We start from the raw sequence: 9,521 nt of genomic DNA, 5'->3' as shown, positions 1-9,521 counted from the left end.
TTTCGGAAAATCATAACTTTTTTATTTTTCTAGTGAATAAGGAGAGCTTGTTTTGTGAGGGACAAGTTGTACTATTCAATGGTACAATTTAATGTACTGTAAAATGTATTGGGTAATTTTACAATTTTATCTAATTGGGTAAAATGGAAAAAAATTGTGCAGTAAAAATAACGTCATCTTTATTCACTGGGTCAGTATTAATATGAAGGTACAAAATTTAAATAGTTTCTTTATGTAGAACCATAAAATGTGTTTTAAAAATTGCTTTCTATCACCATCCTTTGACCCTCATAACTTTTGCATTTTTCTATTGATGCAGCTATGTGAGGGCTAATGTTTTGCAAGACAACCTGTAGTTTGTTTGTTTTTTTTGGTATATGTGTGACTCTTACTCAATTTTATCTTAGAGATGGGCTGACCAAAAATTCTGTTATTTAATATGTATTTTTTTCTGATGGCATTCACCGTGCAAGATTAATGATGTGATATTTTAGTAAATTGGACTTTTATGAACGCAGCTATACCAATTTAATTTTTTTGATCTTTTGAAGCAGCAACCAACCAAAGTTTTTATTTTTTTTATTTTTGTAGTAACTAAAAAATCTTTATTTCACTCATTTTTAACTTTTTAAGTTCCTATGGGGGACTTGAACTTGTGGAACTTTGAACGCGTATACAGTACACTGCAATACTATGGCTGTCGTGAATGTTTAGATATTACACAGGCACGTCTTAATGCAAAAACACTCATGGCAGCTCTGGGGCCTTCAGAAGGCCTTGGTTGCCATGACATCATGAGGGGCCATTCAAAACTTCTAAGTTGTGATTGGTACATTTAAATGAATTGACAGCGGCATTTAAATGTTTAATTGCCGCAAGTATAGTGAACTCCTATCACAACTGTTACACCCGGGTGTTGGCTTCAAAGACAGCCAGCACCCACTGTGTATGGAGGGAACTTACAGTAAAACCAGATGTGTGGCATACATGTATGGCAGATGTTAACTTACCTGTGTTAACTTTCTGCAAAAGGTTATCTTAGGTTATTGAAAAGCTATGGAGCTGGATATTTTTAACAATGTCCCCAGCAGAATTTGTAGCAAATCTAGCAGTGGAAGAATGGAGAGAGGGAGTACACACTGGGCAGCACTCACTACTGAAAATAGTATGAAATATATATATATATATATATATATATATATATATATCTCAAACTACTAACGCCCACTTGGCGGTGAGTATGTATGTGAGTGCTTCTCATGCTCCGCCTCTAGTGACATCATTGAAAGACCTACAACATATATAAAACACAGAGCCTGACCGACAGAAGAACAACAAAGTTAGGGCTATTGGATGGGGAGGACAAAAGTAAGAAAATGAAAATACAACTAAGCCGTTATTATCTCAGGCACAACTCAGCAGTCCTGACAGAAGACACTGACCCATCGTCAACACAGAGATCTGGTGGACTGAAGGACCTGTGGTGACTTCACTGCTGTGGGAGGGGCCATTGTGCAGTTTTGTAGAAAGTATCATATGTGGGTTCTTCTCATGCTCTGCCCCTGGTGACGTCATCGCTCCATCCCTGGTAACATAATCAAAGGTCCTACAACATATATAAAACACAGAGCCTGACCGACAGAAGAATAACACAGTTAGGGCTCTTGGAAGGGGAGGACAAAAATAACAAAATGAGAATACAACTAAGCCGTTATCTTAGACACAACTCAGCACTTCTGACAAAAGACACTGACCTACCATCACCAAAGAGATCGGGTGGGCTGAAGAACCTGTGGTGATATCACTGCTGTGGGAGGAGCCATTCTGCAGTTTGGTAGAAAGTACTGTATGTGGGTTCTTCTCATGCTCCACCTCCTGGTGACATTATCAAAGGTCCTATAACATACATAAAACTCAGAGCCTGACCAACAGAAGAAGAACACAATTAGGGCTCTTTGAAGGGGAGGACAAAAATAACAAAATGAGAATACAACTAAGACTTTTTTTAGGCCGAACTCAGCAGTTCTGACAGAAGACATCAACTGAACACCAACACAGAGATCAGATGAGCTGAAGGACCTGAGGTGATGTCACTGCTGTGGGAGGAGCTAAGCTGTGTTTATCTTGTGTGGGAATCAAGATGGATGTAGTAGAACCGTGTGTGTGATGTGTGGAGAGATCATAATAGATGTACCATGTAGCAGAGCTGTGTGTGTAATGTGCTTTGTGTAATGTGTGGGAATCAAGATGCATGTAGTAGAGCTGTGTGTCTGATGTGTGGGAATCATAATGAATGCACAATATAGCAGAGTTCTGTGTGTAATGTGTGGGAATCAAGATGGATGTACTACAGCTGTGTGTAGCATGTATTAGAGCTGTATGTGTAATGTGTGGGGTCAGGATGGATTTAGTAGAGCTGTGTGTGATGTGTGGGGATCATAATGGATGTACCATGTAGCACATTGCGCCACCAAAAACACTGGTGCTATAATTTCCAATAATTACTAATATATATATATATATATATATATATATATATATATATATATATATATATATATATATACGCACCTATGTATATATATATAGTTAGATAAATAATGTCACTTCCCTAGGGTCCGATTGTAAAATGACAGTACCATGTGGTATACTTTGCTGTTCACCTTTGTATGAAGCAGTGTAGTCTCTTATACTACCCATACCTTTTTGGTGGAGTAACAACACATTTTGACCTAAGACCTCTGTCTGGTTAATTGTGTGTACTATGCACTATTCTTAGCATACATGCTGAGTTTGCATCAATATGTTGTGAACAGGGCCTTAGTGCAACATTTAATAGGGGGTCAAATTGAGTTAAGTTCTAAGTGTAAGTTGTAGGTCTATTTGTACATGTGGGAGGAAGGCACCACACTAACTATTTGCTCTGAATAAAGGAAACCCAAATTGCAGCTCTGCCCTAGATGCTAGACCATCTTTAGGCCTCATGTCCACGGGGAAAATCAGATCCGCTGCAGATTCTACATGTAGAATCTGCAGCGGGTCCCTCCTGCCCCGCGGACATGAGGGCTGAAAATGCAAATAAATGAGAATAAACTTACCTCCGATCCGCTCCGTTTCTTCTCTTCGCGGCGGCGTCATCTTCTCTCGTCGCGGCCGGATCTTCATTCTTCGGCTCGGCGGATGTGCACGATGACGTCGGTGACGTGCCCCGCGCATGCGCCGGCCCGAAGCAAAATGATCCGGCCGCGGCTGAGAGAAGATGGCGCCGCGGAGAAGAGAAGAACCGGAGCGGGTGAGTAAAATCAGATTTTTGTGTCCCGCGGATCTGGACGGCTTCCATAGGCTTCAATAGAAGCCCGCGGGAGCCGTCCCCGCGGGAGACCCGCATGAAAATGGAGCATGGTCCAGATTTTTTCATGCTCCATTTTTTTTTAAATCACTTTTATTGACGATCCGCGGGTATTTATGTACCCGCGGGTGGTCAATGCATCCCTATGGGGTGCGGATCCGCGCGCGGGAGATCCGCTGCGGATCCTAAATCCTATTTTCCCCGTGGACATGAGCCCTTAGTGTTAAGGTTGGAGGTCTCACAGTCTTACTGCAGTGAGTCCTGGGCCATAATTTTATAAGTTTACGGTATAATCCTTGGAAAGGAAATATACTAACTGCACATCACAATTGGCTAGGTGTATGGCACAGGCTGCACAGCACAGCACAGTCTTCAGGGGAGGGGGAAGGTACAGGCTTCAGTTTCTTCAATTTTTACCACTGAACATGATCTTGTCAGTGCTCAGAACGCTGATCACATTTACTTCAATGGGATAAGCCTGTAGTACTTAGAATGGCCACTATGAATTATATGGAATTATGAGCACTGACAAGATTGTGTTAAGTGGGAAACATTAAAATGGCATTTACATTTATCAATCATTTCACCCATAATTATTCTTACAACATCACAATTGATGCTCAATGATAATAAACAACATCTTTGTTAGCAATGACTAATTTTCATTTTAATTGCTCAAAACAAGCCAATCATGAAGATAATTGATGAGTGTATATGGCTCTTTAACTCCTTAACACCACAGAAAGTAAAGTTACATCCTGGCTGGGGAATCCTTAACACAACAGGATCTAAACTTATGTGGGAACTGGCCATGACTGATAACAGGCCTCCTGCTGGAACATCGGAGATTGATAAGAAAAGTGATCCTCACTGTTAACCCCCTACATGCTGTGATCTATGTAGATCATGCCATTTAAAGGGCTCACAGAGGGAGTACACACTATGATGTAATCGCCCCTCTGCAACTACATTGCAGAGGGACAGTGGGTTGCTGTGGCAATCAGATGCCAAATGCTGATGTCATGGCTGCCATGGCCTATGATCGCTATTGTAAGCGATAAGGCATTGTAGTATAGAAGTATTGCAATGCATTACCATAGCAATCATAGCAGTTACTACAGGCACGTAAAAAAACTAAACAAAAAAATAGTGTAATAAACCATAAAAAAACATTTTTTTTTCACTTTCCCTTATTTGCATAGTAGATAAAAAAGTGCAAAAATCCCACATATTTGGTATCATCATATTTGTAACGGCCTGTTCAATTAATTGAATATACAATTTATTCTGTATGGCAAAAACTTTTGAAAAAGAAGAAAAAATAGTTGGAAAAATGTTGATTTTGTTTGTTTTTCCACCCAAAAAATGCAATAAAAGTGATTTTAAAAAATCCATGTGTACTCCAAAATGGCACCAATAAAAACTACTGTTCGTCATATATGCAAAAACAAAACCCTCACAGAGCTTCATCCATGAAAGAATTAAAAAGTTATGGGACTTTGAATGCAGTGATGCATATAAAATAAGTTTCCAAAAAAAGGTTTGCAATATGCAAAAGTTGAAAAACCTAAAAAAATAATAATTTTGGCATCATCATAATCGTACTGACCCGTAGAAAAAAGTACCATGACATCTATGCTGCATGAATAATGCAGTAAAAAAAACTGTGGCAGAATTGTTTTCTCTCTATGCCCTTAAAAATTTAATAAAAGTTTTGCAATACATTATATGTACACAGAAATGGTACCAATAAAAGCTACAGTTCGCCACATTAAAAAACCAAGCCGATATATGGCCATGTCTATGGAGAAATAAAGAATTCATGTCTTTTGAAAGTGAAGAGGAAAATCACCCAAAACTCCTGTCTTCTGGGCCATGTCCTTAAGGAGTTAATGAGGGTGTGTTCAGGCTTAGTGTCGAAGGCAACACAAGCTGTAAATACGGCCCTGCCACAGAGCCTTTGCTCATATTACTAAGTTACTACAAAAATGGCAAATAAACTTTTTATCTCCAGGAGTGCTGTCTCATATACAGCAAGCAATGTGTAAAGAAAAGATTTCCTTAAAAAGTGGAACATCTGTGATACCACTACCACTCCTCGAACCCTGCGAATGTTTCTGCTCAAGGTACAAAGTAGACACTCTTAAAGAATAACCTGTTAAATCTCCTTCAAATTTTGAAGTTTAGAGCTGTCATAATACTTTTATTGTTGTCCATCCAGCCCACATGTGATAATTAGGAGGCGGAAATGCTTAGGCCCTGTCACAGTGCTAGCTCTTTTCCTTCTATGGTGGCCAGCTACAAATGTGTGTCCTGTGTCAAACTGGCTAATCATACACTTAAAATATGGGGTGATGTTATGTATCACTGGGCTGGTTATTGCGCCCTGAGTGCACATGTTGATGGCAGTGCGTAACCACAAAGAAAGTCCACAGAGACAAAGAAGACAGGTTTACTCATAATTACTTGTTTAATACGTCTAATGGTACAACATCCTTAAAACGGAATCATACAATTGGCAAGTGGGGGCTTTAATCCCTTTCTGAACTGTTCATACCCTCTTGTACAACAATGTAAGGCATCCTCACGGCCCTGGAGTTTTCAGCTTTTTAAGGGCCCTTGCACCACAAGTACTATTTCCTGGAGTAATCTGTGGAGTAAACCTATTAAGTAACAGAATTTAACTTGACCTGGGTCTTATTTTCCTTCACTCAAAAGTGTGCCTTACATTAACTTAATTCAACCTCTAACTACTAAACTAGGAGTGCAACAGGCTTATATAACTTTAGCTCTTCCCACTCATTTAATTCTATTGAAGACTATTTGTATGCAATTACAGGCTAGCCTCACTACAGCTCATACTAACTGGATAAGTTGCAGCCACCAGCTGTAAACATAATACTGTAATCATAGGTCATGTAAAACATAAGTTAATATAAAATATTGCTAAACATAACACATAAGGGCTCAGTCAGACGGGCCCTCTTATGTGCGAATTTATGTGCGTAGAAACGCATGCCTAAAAAAATTTGTGTGACTGAAAAAACACACTTGGCTGCATTTTTGCACACGTAAAGTGTGCTGCCCGCTATCCCCTGCTGCACCTGTGACAGCTGCAGCAGGGGAATACTTGGATGTGAAACCCCCTGGATGCTGTCACATCCAGGGGCTTCACCTTGTTGTCAATGGGGCCGGCAGCAGCAGCGGCGGCCTCATTGACATACAGAGAACACTGCGCTCCTCTGCCACAGCTGTGACAGCTGTGGCAGAGGATTTCTTCATCTCTGTGGGGAGCCGCCTTGTCACTGAACACTGTGACAGCATAGGGCTCAGTCAGACGGGGCGATTTTATGTACGTATGTTACCTGCATTTGCGATCCGCATGTATTAAGAACCAATGTTTTTCAATGGCAGTGGTCATATGCCCGATATTTTTACCTACACACAAAAATGCACAGCATTAAATATAGGGCAGCAGATTTTAAAAGGCAGGTAACTGCGACATCCATCTTTTTTGGATGTGAAACACCTGGATACTGTCACATCCAGAGGTTTCAACTTGTGCTCAATGGGGCCAGTGGCAGCAGTGCCGACCCCAATGAGAACATACAGTGAAGATTGCGATCCTCTGGTACAGCTTTCACAGCTGTAGCAGAGGAACGCGTTGTTCTCCCATTGAATTCAATAGAGCAGGCGCTACAGCCGGCTCTGTTGAAAGCAATGTGCTGCCGGCAAGCCCTGCAGCGATTTTCGGGAAAGGGCTTTTATTATAAGCCCTTCCCTGAAAATCATCCCTAAAATGTGTAAAAAATATATATATACTCATCTCTCTGCAGTTGCCAAGGCTCAGGCTTGTCCAGCTGGGTCTTCTCCTGAACTGATCTGAAGTGCTTTCAGCAGGTGGGGATTTAAAACTGCAGATATAATGGACAGGGGGTACCTAGTGAATTCTATGTTAAAGTGTTCTACTTATGCTCTGTGCAGAGGTCATAGTGCAAGGAAGGGCAAAGGTGATCTGTGACTATTATGAATCATGTTGCCCTGTGTAAATCTATATATAGGTTTTTATTGTAATCCTGCATGTGATGAAATAAGTGGTTGTTATAACGAGATGTCTTCTTTAAACTTTTCTTTAAAAGAATAGAAATTTCAGCCTATATTTAAGCTTTATGGTCAGTGTGAAATCTGTAAGATTGTAGGATTTTTTTAAAGTAGAAATCGTGACATTGAAAATGTAAAAAAGTTGTCAAAAAGTTTTTAAAACTATGTTGAACACAAAAAAAATTGATTTATATAGTTGCTAATTTTCTGATGACATAAATCCTTTAAAAGTTTTCCAATGCATTACATGGTACATTAAATGATACAATTAAAAATACAATTTCTTGTACTCATGATATTTTATATATTATTTTTAATGTATAATTCTTCATTGTTCTATTTCTTTGTTAAGATATCTACGGTACTTGATAAAATGAGTTTTTAAAAATGCAACTTGTCCTGCAAAAATTAAGGCATATTACAGCTATGTTGATGATAAAAAAAAGTCATGGTTCTTCGATGGGTGAAAACACAAAAACACAAACAAATGGCTACTGCAGCTCACAGATTGACATCGATCTTTAACAAGGCAGCATTAGGTGGTAATATATCATCCAAGAAGCTCTATGTAAAAGTAACAATCCTTCCCAAATTCGACCACCTTGTCAAATTTTCATCCCATATTGCTCCTAAAAAGAGTAAAAGTGTATGCCAAAGTTACAGCTAGAAAACTATTAAATATCTTACCCAATCACACACCTCAGATTGCAGACACACCAGACAAACAGTGACTGAGACCTAGACAATACACCAAACACCAGCTGGTCTCTTTACATTGCACAATACAAACAGGCAATTACAAATACATTTACACACACTGCAGGAGGTAATTAAAGTGCTGTAGGAGCCCATAAGTCTTGGACACTACACATTATGTGCCATCTAACTTTTGCCACTACTCCTTGTCACCCTCTAGGTAAAGTGAGGGTCACCCAAAGCCCCTGATGTGAGGTTGCACTCATTAAGGCATTGCTTTATCCCCATTTATACCATCTGTGTTTACATTCATCCTTTTAAGACGCACTCAATATGTGCAATTCGGACGTAACAAGTGCCTCCAGCAGCACAGATGAGCAGCAGCACCAAGGAGGACACAAAGACAAAAATGATGAAAAAGGAGCAAGCTCCAGTGCCCGTGTATCACTCAATGCCAAGCCAGACATGTCTAGCTACTCAACTAACAGAGGAAGAACAGATCAGAATAGAGCAACTAATAGGTCTCATTCAGCACCTGCCTAAGGGAGTGTATGATCCCGGGAGAGATTGGTCGGAGAAGAAGATCAGAGAATGCGTGATCTGTATGATGGACTTTGTGTATGGTGACCCCATACGATCCCTACCCTGTATGCGCATTTACCACATGGACTGTATAGACGACTGGCTAATGTGTTCCTTCACTTGCTCTTCCTACGTGGAGCCGGTCGATGCAGCACTGCTTTCCTCTTATGAGACTAAATGAGCCTCTCCTGGATATCGCGAACAAGACATGAGCTTGTTTAAGCACTAAGATACACACAATAGGGATTAGTAAAATGCACACAGGCCCCAAAACCCACATATCTGCTAGCAATCTAGAGCATAGACAAAAAATTCTAGATCGTTTTTTACCGCAAACTTTTACCGTCAGATTGAAGTAGCAGCAGCTCCCATTATATCGATATTGACCGACTCTTCTTGGGTCTTCACACGTGCATATTAACTGCTGCTCAGTGTCCTTCCACGTTCCTCTCATTGGATACAAGACCTGACTAGTATGGTCTATGCTGATCATGATTTTCATTCCCGGCTTATACTTTTCACAAGTACTCGGCACCTTCCACCTTCCTCCTGTAATATTCTGTTATGTTGTGAATTTGTGGAGGTTTATGTCTATCAATGTATGGGGTGAAATCTACCCTTGTTTTCGACATTCTCTCAAGTATCAGGACTGGAATGGCGTGTTCCACCCAGAACTGCCGTTTTATCATTTTTTCCAATGTGGACGTTCACAAGAGGAGCTGCTCATTCATCCAAACATATTTTTGCTTATTTTTTTTTTAAACCTATAGGGGGGTACTCAAACAAAGTACAG

General features: G+C 40.1%; 1 pseudogene; it reads left to right on the top strand.

Annotated features, from left to right (window-relative positions):
• The first annotated feature begins 8,519 nt into the window (after window positions 1–8,519).
• Window positions 8,520–8,909, top strand: LOC136578635 (RING finger protein 11 pseudogene; annotated as a pseudogene).
• Window positions 8,910–9,521: the final 612 nt, after the last annotated feature.

Source organism: Eleutherodactylus coqui, chromosome 9 (genome assembly GCF_035609145.1).
Source record: "Eleutherodactylus coqui strain aEleCoq1 chromosome 9, aEleCoq1.hap1, whole genome shotgun sequence".
NCBI classification, from domain to species: Eukaryota; Metazoa; Chordata; class Amphibia; order Anura; family Eleutherodactylidae; genus Eleutherodactylus; species Eleutherodactylus coqui.
The sequence above is the reverse complement of the archived record's forward strand: the minus strand, read 5'-3'. Positions and strand labels throughout refer to the sequence as shown.